The 12,495-nt window shown below is 36.8% G+C and overlaps 1 long non-coding RNA gene across 2 annotated transcripts in view; it reads left to right on the forward strand.

Moving 5' to 3' along the window:
- Window positions 1-9,494, forward strand: part of LOC106130534 (uncharacterized) — an 81,566-nt gene extending 72,072 nt beyond the window's left edge. For both annotated transcript variants that reach the window (XR_001228498.2, XR_001228497.2), the window contains one exon: window positions 9,407-9,494. This is a non-coding gene — a long non-coding RNA (uncharacterized LOC106130534). The remainder of the gene's footprint in view (window positions 1-9,406) is intronic.
- Window positions 9,495-12,495: the final 3,001 nt, after the last annotated feature.

Here is a 12,495-nt window from a genome sequence, read left to right on the forward strand (position 1 = left end):
CAAATATTTAAAAATTGTTACGATTTGCTTGTGGTTGTATTCATATCTTGATGTTCAAACCACACTTAATTTGACAACTTAATCTATCATGTAACCGTTCAATTATCAATTTCAAGATCAGCGTCAATACAATTTTATATATATAAAAAATTGTTTATTGTTCTCCTCAAACATTTATTAATGGGAACCATAATTTAAAGATCAGCTTCAATGCAATTTTATAAAAAAAGCTTGTTTTCTTAAAACACTTATTTTTTAATAAGAACCATATTTAAAATACATAACTAAGATTATATAAAACACCGTGCTTCAACTAAGCAGAACCACTATCACAGTATCATTAAACATGTACATATGTATACTTCTACATACTATCATCAATTCATGCAACTATAATTATGTAGTCCTTGTTAACAACGGATTGGAACTAGTTCGGTTCCCAAGAAGAGACCTGCTGATGTAGGCTCTCCAGACAGCGCGTGGTTTCGGAGAACTGTCAGCAAACCTAGCCCTTTGTTTTGTTAATCTACGCCTATTGTTCTAGTCTAGCACCGTTGGCGAACTTTTGTTATGTTCGTGCGTTCTCAGAAGTTCACTATCGAGCGATACTAACATACTGTATATCACGTGTGTGGCTGTGACGGGCTCAGATAGAGTCTAGTCTAGCTGGATTTAATGATGATACGTAATAGTTATAAAGAGAAAAGATTTGTATTTTAGTTTTTGGTTTGTAACGAATTAACTTAAAATATTTGGCACTGAGACAAACGAAACCTAAACTAACTAGCGTTAACAAAGGCGTTTTTTTCTGGAAAATCAAACGGGAGCGTAGAGTGATTTTCAAAATTTTTATTGGTTTTACATGTTGTAGTGCCAGATGAAAGTTTACGAAGATCTGTATAAATATTATAGTATTATAGTAAATTTAAAATAAAACAGTCATTACGCCTTTAACATTTGGAAAAATAAACATACAATTACGTCTATGTAATAAACAGAGACAACAGTCTTGAAAAATCTTTTAAAATGAAACCGATAAAATAGCAGAGTTCTCGCTAAATTATTCAGAACAATTCCATATTTAGAACATTGACTAGTAGACGATTATAGTTCAATTGAAAAGAAATATGTTTACCTATATTTAGGAAATTCTCCATAAACCTACTAATTTTACTTACCTACTATCAATAATCATATTATTTCTCTTTCGTGTTGTTTTATTTTACCTGCTAACTTAAAAGCAACTTTAATTAGCACCCTGTAAGCAATTTGTTAGAAAATTATCCCAATTTTTGTCGATCTTCATGTGTTTACTAACTTTTATAACATTTTTCACGTGCATTCGTAACATATTTATTTCAAAATGACTAACAGCCTTACATTTCTATAATTTAAAAAGTCCTAAAATCCAGACTCCAAACGCACACTGACGTCCGTATTCGAAATGCACGCATAAATATTCCAAATAGACCGGCCGGCTCAGACTAAATGCATTTCCGCCTCAAATTCTGGTTGATTGGCTGACGTGCGGACGGCGATCCTCGTTCGGACCCCACCTGGCTCTCGGCTAATACAATTCCGGTCTCATGCGACAATCCTGTGCATACGCTAAACGACACATTCATGCTATTTTCTAACGCTTATCCTAGCTGTTTCTAACTCAATTCGCTGAATTTGCGTTATCTACATAGTGCCAGTGCGATGAAAATTATTATCTAACAGTTTCTCATCTTATACGTTGAAATAATTCCAAGTTGTGCTTTCATCCAATGTCTATTTATTTCCTTTTCATTTTCACGTTATCCCGAGGCGTTAAGCTGTACGCTTTCCTGTATTCTCTCTACACCTTGACCGGTTTTATTCGGTTTTGATTACGCTCTCATATCATGCCCAGCGGCGTCTGAATGTACAGGGATTTTATGTTTATTGGTTACGTCTTTCATACGGTTGAATTGTAGTATTATAGCCACATTCATCTATGTTTTGTGGCAATTCCGTATGCTGATTACACAGAGGCTTAAAGAGAAATGTCAGATTGATGAAAGAATCTTATTGACGACCTTTGTGTAGTTAGTAGTAGACAAGTTGTTGATTAATGAAAACAACCAAAGAACAAGCACAAAATGGAAGTTATTTTACTAACAATTTGATGCTTCAATTCGCAAAGGTATGATACAATTTGAACGTCTAACCCAGGACGCCTATCGGTGATCGGTTGGAGTTTCACTTGTAAATCAATTTTCACGTGAAACCCCAACCCAATGCGGTTCTGAAAATCACCGATGAATTTCAGAATTGGAATTGCTGGATTGGACGTATTAATTGGTAGCCTCGAGCGTGCCGGCGCAGATAGATAGCTGGCATGTTCGTATCGATGTTTTGGCATATTGCAATTGCGTTAGTCTGTTGTGTTGTGGCTTCCAGTGGCCTGTGTCACCCGCTTGATGTGTGCTCTGTGGGTTAGCCGGGTGTTGATTTGAAACCTCCGTAATGGTTCCGGACACCTGCCCCATTAGAGAGGTGCTTTCCATTCGAAAATTTGATGCATTTGCTTCCCGTCGAGTTTAGTTTATATGTACAGTCTGAACTTTTATCCGATCATGGTGTATTGTGCTCCAAAGCACACCTGTACAGTTTCTGGTAAAATTTTTAGGTATTTAATAAATAATTGTGCGGTGACACATAGTCCCTTTGTTCCGCACACAAAGCGGGGCTCATAGGAGTTATTTAAACATCGGCTGAAATTTAATTAATGCCAGCATTCGGAATTGAATTCATAGAAAAGTTTACATGTTCGTCTCAAACTCTCGGATTCAAACCCAGTCCGGTGGACACAATTCAATGCAGTTTTAGTTCTGTCTGGTTTTAATGATGTCTCCGCATAAACTGCTCCGCGTGCGGTGTTTTGTTGTAAACTTTTGCTCAGAATGTGTGGAAATTTAGGTATAAAAGTAACTTAGTCGTGGCAACCACGGTCTGTACAGTTTCTATCGAGTAAAACTTTATTAGGAAATTTATTCATGCTTTAATGTTGATTGTTTTAACGACACATGGGTGTAATCTCACTCTTTCAATTCGAAAGGATTTATCCCTATTATTTAAACTTACATTGTCTAAAGCTTCTCTAATGTTTGCTCTCTCAATAACATCCTCTGCTGCTATGATGCTACGAGTCTTAAGGCGTGCTTTGAATGAGTTTCCTATAGATTTTTAAGTTCTCTTATTTCGAGAAATACTGTTCTCATTTGATATCTGAAAACTAAGTCACAAGTCGTCTAAACCGTAAAAACGTAACCTTAACACAAATTAATAAGAGGTATCCATACACGCGGTACTTGATACCAAATATCCGTCGTTTCCGCAGATAAGATTTACTCGTACATTGTAAGTTTAAAAAAACAATTCTCTCGGCAGTCACCAGTTGACTTAAAAGTTTAAATATTGTTAATACAAGACACGTTATTGGATCTTTGTAAGCGTAAGTAAGTCAACTATCATACATACATAAAATTACGCCTTTTTCCCGGAGGGCAGAGGCTAGACTACTTCTTTCCACTTGCCACGATCTCTGCATACTTCTTTCGCTTTATCCACATTCATTACTCTCTTCATGCAAGCTCAGCGAATTCGGACTCTGTCAATTACTCATATTGAATAATAACTATCCGTATCCGTGGATCTCGACATCAAATATCCGTACTCAGATCCGCATCCGCTAAGTTGCTACTAGCACATCACTACTTTAAGCTAGTTACGGGACTCAAATTAGAGCACGCTTGTTCGTGGCTTTAGAGGTAAACAGGCTTACAGGATTCCAGATTATTCCACGTTTAACACTCTCGCTGCCACTGGGCTTAATTAGGCACAACGTGAACATACCAGCGCACAACGGGTCAATTTTGTCTGTTTAACAATTTTCTGACCATTGTTACGTCGAATAGGGACAACTCTGTTTCTGACACATATCCTCCATTTAAATACTCTTTACGGTTTTTTAAGAAGATCGAGTTTATCATCCACAGATTTACACTGTTATCGAAACTAATTTTCAAGAAATGCGTAGCCAGTTTTAGGCTGATCCGAACCCTCGCTAGTTTGCTAAAATCAGACCAATCATATTCGGGGCGTTTGTGGCGAGCAGGGCTACTAGATTACAGATTAGTTTGCGTTTAACACATTCACTGCAGCCAAGCCTCGTTAGTCATAACGCGATGTATGTACCTGCGCGGAAAGGGTTAAATTTTGTCGGTACGATCAGCAACATAATTAATTAGAGCTTATGTTTTTATACGTATATTCTTTCGTTTTGTTTTAAAATAATAATTGCACTGCAGGCTTGTAAACTTAAATATGTTTGAACTAAACAGTACAACACGCATCTTTGGGTCTTTATAGTTACTTTTCGGTTACTAATTCATATTTAATTTAATGATTAACATCAAATATCCGTATCCACAAAATTGATATCGGCACATCACTATTTTCTAGCTACAATACTCTGCAAATTTTGGGGACCTAACCTCACTAGCTGTCTGAAATTAGGATAGGCATGTTAGCGGCTAACTAGATTACAGGTACAGACTGCGTTTAACATACTCTCTCCTATTTCGTCCTTACTAGACACATTTTTTAAGATAAAGGTTTTTTTTTGCTTAACATGCATTTATACATATGTGTAATATCGAAATAGTATATTGAGTCCTGACTACTGAAATAAAAAGTATTTCCAAACATTCTTTGCTTTGTTATACGTCAAGACACTTTAATTATAACCTTATCAATGATTATAAGAAGTATACTGGTTCGAAATAAGTTTATTTGCATAAAAAATATCATGTTGTTGAAAATATTAAAGGAATTCTAAAAAGTTAAAAATAAAAAACATATAGGTAGAATTGTTATATTAGAATCCACAGATCCTATACAAATATGATTAATCGGATCCGTATCCACAAATACAGTTCGTTACCGGCACATCACTGGTTTCAAATTCGAGTAACAATGGTAATAAGCTAGTTATTGAGCGAAGGGAGCTAGCCCTCACTAGTTGACTGAAATTAGGCCAGTCAGTGTCAGCGGCTAACTAGATTACAGATTAGTCTGCGTTTAACACACTGGCTCTGGCTAGGACGAAATTGGACACAAACGCTGCGGCTCTTGCGTCAAAGGCGAATGATAAAGGTTAGTTTACAAGTTTAACATCTTTATTTATCCGTGTAGTATACTATCCAATTTTTCTTTTTCTTCCCACCTTATCCTCACTCCAGGGTGCGCCTTTTACCTCTTTCCCGGAGGGGTAGGCAGAGACTACCTCTGTATAAAATCACACCCCTTTCCTTCGCTTCATCCACATCCATAACTCTCTTCATGCAAGCTCGGCAGTTTGGGTTACTCAGGAATTGGGTAATTCAGGTTACATATACGAAGCGACTCTCGTCTGATCTCCGCAACCTTGGACCTAATGGATCATGATTTGCACATCCATTCGCTTAAAAGTACAGTTTTTCTCGTGATGTTATCCCTCACCGTAAGAACATTGGTTAGCAAACGTAATATTAAAAAAAGAACCTTAAGTATTTTATTTCGGACCACTTTATAAGGTGATTACTATGACGAATAAAACATCTGAAGCTTGGGTGATACCACACCTTTAAGAGGTTTAGATGAACAAGATCGGGTGACTTAACAAAGGTTTTCAAATTGCAAACAATTTCACGATATATTAATCGTTGAATAATAAATTGATAAGAATAATTAACTGGAAAACAGCCTTGCCTCCTTGTTTAAAATCCTTGGGATTATAATTAACCTTTCCTACGGGTTATCTCTCAACATCCGGATTGTCTTAGTTAATGGGACTTAGGTTACGAATAATGAAGTATTTGTTGCTCGACTCAATGCCACATTAAATAATAATATTTCACACCAATCCGGCCTTATCGATAAGGAGATTAGATTTCTGACGTTAATCGAAATGCAGTGATTTCACTGGAGATCATTTATGAAACTGTCGGGGTGATCTTATAATCTCTTGTATAAAAAATAATAAATATTTTAACACTTGCTTGCAAGACGAATGTGAATGAAGCGAAAGGATTATAGAAATTTGGACGGATGTAGTCGCTGCCTACCCTAACAGGCGTGAGTAACAAGTATGCTTGTGTGTGAGAATATAAGGAATATTAGTATTTAAAAACTCACTATCGGATAGTCCCATCTCTTCTTGCCTTTATTTAGAGGTCCGCTAAGGAATTTAGATGCTGTGAAAATATTTGGCTTTAAGAGCAACATCCATTAAAAATGTATGCGCTAGTTACTAGTGCTTCTATCCTTAAGTCGATTTTTACGATGTCCATTAATCAATGGTAGAGAAAGAATATATTATACTTAAAATTCTCGCTAAGCCGCGATTGTACGAGTAAAAAGAACCGCTATGAATGCAAATACTTTGAATTCCAAAGAGAATTCCTCTGAAACTACTCTTTTATTTCAGATTTGTTTTCCCATTGGAAAGCTTAAATGTACCGAAGCACCTGTTGATTGAAAAAGATCCGATGAATCAATTGATTCTTTTTTATGTTTGTCGGATAAAAGCATTTTCTACCTAAGGCTATATTATCGATCGCAAAAAGTAAAATACTAAAGAAATGAGATATTTTTATTGAAACTAAAGGAATGACGCGACCTCTTGCATCGCACGCTGTTTGTAAAGCTCTCCTTTATATCTTGAGATTTGAAATGCAATACAAACGACGTTGTAGTATCACGACCATCAGTTGCATCGTCACATCCACTAGCACTTATCACTTGTATAACCTTGTCAATTCGCGTTCTATGACTGTAGGCTACATTTTATATTCCAACGGAACGAAGTCCCATTTGCCGACTGGTCGTTCATATTTATCTTATAAAATCAAGTCAATAATCAGATTATTTATGAAAATTGAATTTTCCTAGTTGTCTCCTCTCTTCCTCCGCTCTTCACCCTCTCGCCTGTCAAACTTAATTACAGGGATAACGCGGCAATGCCGGCTCCATTATCGGCTGCCGATTGCGAATTGCGTTATTTAACACCTCGCAATATTGGAAGCGCTGAGTAGAATGCACTTGCATTTTTTATGCAAAAAAATATGGATTGTTTTGTTGTGAGCTCTCGTGCTAACGGTCTTTCTATAGATTTTGATGATAATGCAATTGTAACACATATCATGTCATTAGTTTAATTTAACTTTGTACTGCAGAAGCAGTACAAAGTTATAAAACTTGTTTGTATTGCGTAGGAAATTGTAACCCAGCATCTAGCTTCTCCCATAAACACCTATACTAAATATAATAGTCTCTAAATTGTAAAGACATCCAATATCACAGTTGGAAACCACGTCGTTTGCGAGATGTCTGGACCATAATTCCGACTGGATAGCTCGAGACATCTGATTTGATTATCCAGCGTTAGGAGCACAAATACTAGCTCCGGCATTAATATAATTGTTATTATTATATCCATACCTGTATACAATAGCCAAAGCGGCAGAAATAGAAGACACGGAATAAACATCAATTTACTTAAAAGGGATAGAGTGTAACAGAAAAGAGATTGCAATAAATTGGCTATAACCACTTCAGGCTTCCCGACGATCGTGGAAAATCCGTTTTTAATCTGGACATTGCGGGCGCTCGGTTGGAAAACCTTATTGCATTAAACACTTCGCGATGTTTGTTGCATTTATTCATTGCGGGGAAAATTGCGTTTTCGATTCAGCGGTCTTGGAGAACACCCTGCGAGTTCGCCGGATTACTTTATTACTCGGCCGTACCTCGTTGCGAATCATTTAATACCTCTTTAGCGCTGCCAGCCGATCGTGCATCCAGGATTCTCGCTTCCGTTGTTTGTTTTATTGTATTGGCGCTTAATGGAATTTGCCATTCGGACGCGTTTGACAAATTGGAATTTATTGGAATGAACTGATTAGCTGAATTACTAACATTGCATTGAGTTCATTGTCGATCAATGTCACTGCTGCGCCGGATTTGTATTTTATACCCAATTATCTACCATGTTGATTTGTTTTTATTATTCTTATCACTTGCTAGTGATTGTGTAATTTTTTTTCTGTGTGACGATTTCTCTCTTACGTGTGTGATTTTTCAGCGACAATTGTTTCGACATAAATCCGATGTGGCCCTGCCATCAAAGGTGGTTTGTTATAGATCATGTAGCAGCTATCACAGCCAGCTTTGATGAGCATGGCCTCATCAGACCCAACGACGTTTGGCACGCACCGCTCCCGAGACCCCGCGTCCCCGGGCCTAGCCCGTCAAAGCGGCGGTGACATGTTCGTCCCCATATCACAGCCACTTTGATGTGGTCGGTTTTCGGAGGCCAGCACGGTCCAGCCAGCACCAGCTCGACGCCGCGGGTCCGTGGCCCATTCGTAAAAATGGCTGTGCAATGTAGCATCCATCATATCACAGCCATTTTTGACGAGTTGGGCTGTGCGACGTGACGACGCTTCGGTATTTTTGTATTGTTGTTTTTACTCTAAAACAGTTAATGTTTTGTACAAATTTGTTTTCTACGTTTGTATTTTCTTCATCACTATTTTCTGATAACGTTTTTGTTTTAATTTAATCATTGCATTCCATTATTTTCACTATGTGTCAGTCCTGTTATTTCTATGCAGATTCTAATTTCCGAAAGTACCAACTGTTTAGATAATTTATCCGAGTAATGTTCAAGAAATAAGTCCTAATCAGGACGACCAGTCCGTCGCTCACAAAGTGGTTGTCATGTGTTATACAGTCATATCACAGCCAGCTTTGATGAGCGATGGGTTGGGAGCGAGCGGCTGACGGGTCGGGAGTTCGAGTCTGTACCGGCGCGGGCAGCCGGGGGCCGACAAATTGGTTGTGAAATGATACCTGACCTACCATATCACAGCCAGCTTTGTTGACTCCTCGGCCGCTGTCATCTGCGGACGAAGATCTCTACTGTTTTTTTTTTCCATTTAAGTTGTTTTATCCTCATCCACTTTGAAGCTAACAGTGTTTTGTCATGACTTGTCATTTTCTTGTTCTGAAATTGTTTTCTTGTTCACAGTATTGTTTTGTTCATCATTTTTACATGTTTCTATTGTGTATGTTAATGATAATAATTTAGCATTGATCTTATTAAAATCGTTGAGATTAATTAGAAATGTGAAATTAATTTACGAAGACAAAGTTCTAAAATTAGTTACATGTATATTAAGCTGATCTTTGTGATGTATTTTCTTTGTCATGTTTCTAATTAATGTTTGCCTCTTGGATTTCATATTCGATGTGTTTTATGTTATTAGCAACTCGGTATACAAATTATGTTTGCGTTACATTTACCCTTGGCGCTCATAGTGTTTGTTTTAATTTTCAGGTTTCGCGAGAAGAAATACCTTGAACTAGAAGAGTGATTTTAGTAATTGTTTTGTATTGTAACGCTTGAATAAACTTTGTTTTTGTTAGTGATTGTTTTATTGGCAAACTATATCAAGAACCAAATATAGAAACAAGATATTTTAAGTATACATTATTTCAATGTTTTCATAGCATGCAAAGTATCATAGATTGGCTTTCCTTTATAGGCCCTGTTCTAAGAATCTGGCTTTCAATAGTACGGTCTGGTCCTCTGGCTGAATCTATAGAGATATAACTACGATATAACTACAAAACCGGCGTGTCTGGATAGAAACATGAAACTGACGATTTTAGTCAATGGATTCGCTGGAAATACCTAATTGCTAAATGCGTTTTAGTCTATGGAAATAATGTTCTGATTTCAATGTTGGTACAATTTGCATTCCATACGCGCGAAATTGTATGCCCCTCGGTACGATGATTTTGTACGATATAAACTCCACGTAGGTAATAATTACTCATGATTCGTCGGGATATAATTATCCGGCAATCAATTAGTATCTAATGCCTGAAATTGGTCAGTCTATTAACAAATTGAACTAAGCGCGGTCATGTTAGTGGCGATATAAATTTAGGCTGGTATGTGTTGGGAAGGATTTCTGTACAAATAAGGAAAATAGCTTACGGCATATTATAAATTTCTTTCATCCCATGTGAATGTGAGGGTCTTTTGTACGTTTCCCCGTATTTTCTTATTACTTTATATTTATTATGTTTTCCTTTCATATGTTATTATCTGAAATTTCAAATCTAGCGTTATATCAAATATTTTATATTTCTGTAAGAGGAACCTACAAAATAGCTAAATGTTATCAGATACTAACAATCGGAGGAATCGGATTTCCACTAGGAAATGGCCTTCACATAATTTTTTAGATTTATTACCAAATTCACTTGTGTTTATGAGTATTCTTTGCTTACGATGAAGACCTTAAGAGTTCTCTCGATATTTAGAAATTCGTGATATATGAGAGAGATAAATAAATCTAACAACGAATTATCAAAATCCGTTCACAATTAGCTGCGTAATCAGTAATCGTACCAAAATCAGAAAAAATATAATTTCCTTCTTTTTTGAAGTCCGTTCAAGATACGTGACAATAATGTATGTATACCTACTGCATGAAACGAAACGTGCTACCATCAACATCAGACAGGCGGGAAATGAGACGCGTTCGCAAAATGGCGGCAAAGTAGGAAACTCGGGAAGGTTCGAGGAAGTGACGTGAGGCCCTGACGCGAATTGAATTAAAAACCCATCGCATTGCAGCTGCACTACAATTAACTTAATACTGCCGTGGAAATTACTAGGAAACTGTATTACTGACCGGTAAATAGACTAACTTTTACAAGGATTTCTAGAACTAAGGCACGAGTCGAGTTCAATTTTTATTATCCGTCACCCGGGTAGGCAACGACTATTTTCTTTCGCCCTTTATCGCTCTTGTGGTAAAAATAAATAGATGTGTGTGTTTTTGATCAGTGTGTGCAATGAAGTTAAGAAATACTTGCCCTACACATTATCAAATCACAAATTGCTCTTAGTATAAGTTTTATGCCGTTCACTTAGCATAGCTACTTATACAATACATGCATACATATATATAATCACGTCTTAAGACCTTTCGGGGTAGACAGATGCAACAATCGCAAAAAGAGTGAAAAGCGACGTTCAGCTGTATTTGGCTGGCTGGCTGGCTTTATAAGGGAAATTAGTTTGAAATACTAACAGGTTGCTAGCTCATCGCCTATAAGAATTCCAAGTTTGTATTAGTCACCTGTTACGAACATCCATGGGAAAGGTAGTTCTATTCTTATATACTTACTAGAAACCATACGATGCCTACCTAAATTGTATTGTAGTGTATACTTATTTTACACATGAGCGAACTTCTTAAAATAAGGAATTACCTCTTGTGAATGGAGTTACCAACATGACGACGAGAAAAGAAAATGGAGGAAGGTACACAAACAAAACGCAGTGAAGAATAGTTGAAGTTCTTCGTTAATAAGTACGTAGTAAGTACCTGAGTACTAGAATTTAGTGTAATGAAAAAAAAAGAAAGGATTTGTAAGCCGAAATCTTTATCATATAGGTACCTAAAAATCTGTAATTAGTGCAGCGAAACCGACTGTGGTTTGATGACTAAGATTAGTAAGTTTAGTCATAGGAATTCTTACATACATTAGTCACGTCTATATCCCTTGCGGGGTAGACAGAGCCAGCAGTCTTTTCAAGACTGAAAGGCTACATTCAGTCGTATGATTAAATAATGGAATTGAGATTTAAATAGTGACAGGTTGGTAGCCCATCGGCTACAAAAAGAATCCTAGGTGTTCATTTTCTACATTTCTTGATAAGCGTTAACCAAAACAAGTGTTGGTAATTTTTTTATCGAAAATGTAGGTGTGCCCCTAAAATATACAAATGCCTCTGTCTTAAGACGACCATAAGGTGACGATAAGTATAACGGTACAAAATTTGGTATTGGTAACGTGAACTGTTAACGGTATGAACTTATTCATGGTAAATGGCATGTAAATTTACGGCACTATAGTGTGCTACATACAAGTTAGTTCAAAGAAAAAAAATGGGAGCATTTTTAAGATACTGGAACTAAGATTCAAATAGTCACAGGTTGTTAGCCCAACGCATATCCCTTAGTTGACTTTACGACATCCGCGGGAATGATATGGTGTGGTTCTATTCTAAGTACCGGGACCCAGACACAAGATTAACCCCAGCTTTTATTGAAGTTAAGTCTTTGTTACTCCGACGTCAAGTACATTTCTATGTCAAATTTCGATCCAAAATTTCTTAAGTTAAATAATTTCAATCAATAGATAATACTTATGTCTGTAGGGATAATACTTTTTATTTTAAGCATTGATAAATTAAATTAACAATAGGCATCTAAGCAGTTTAAAATCTTATATAATAGGCATATGATCATCCTGGTTTTGAGACCCGCCCGGTCGCGTCCCTTCGTGAGAAGGGAGGTCAGGGGTCATGATAATCAAAATGTAAGGTATGAGGTCAAGGTAGAA

Source organism: Amyelois transitella, chromosome Z (genome assembly GCF_032362555.1).
Source record: "Amyelois transitella isolate CPQ chromosome Z, ilAmyTran1.1, whole genome shotgun sequence".
Taxonomy (NCBI): Eukaryota; Metazoa; Arthropoda; class Insecta; order Lepidoptera; family Pyralidae; genus Amyelois; species Amyelois transitella.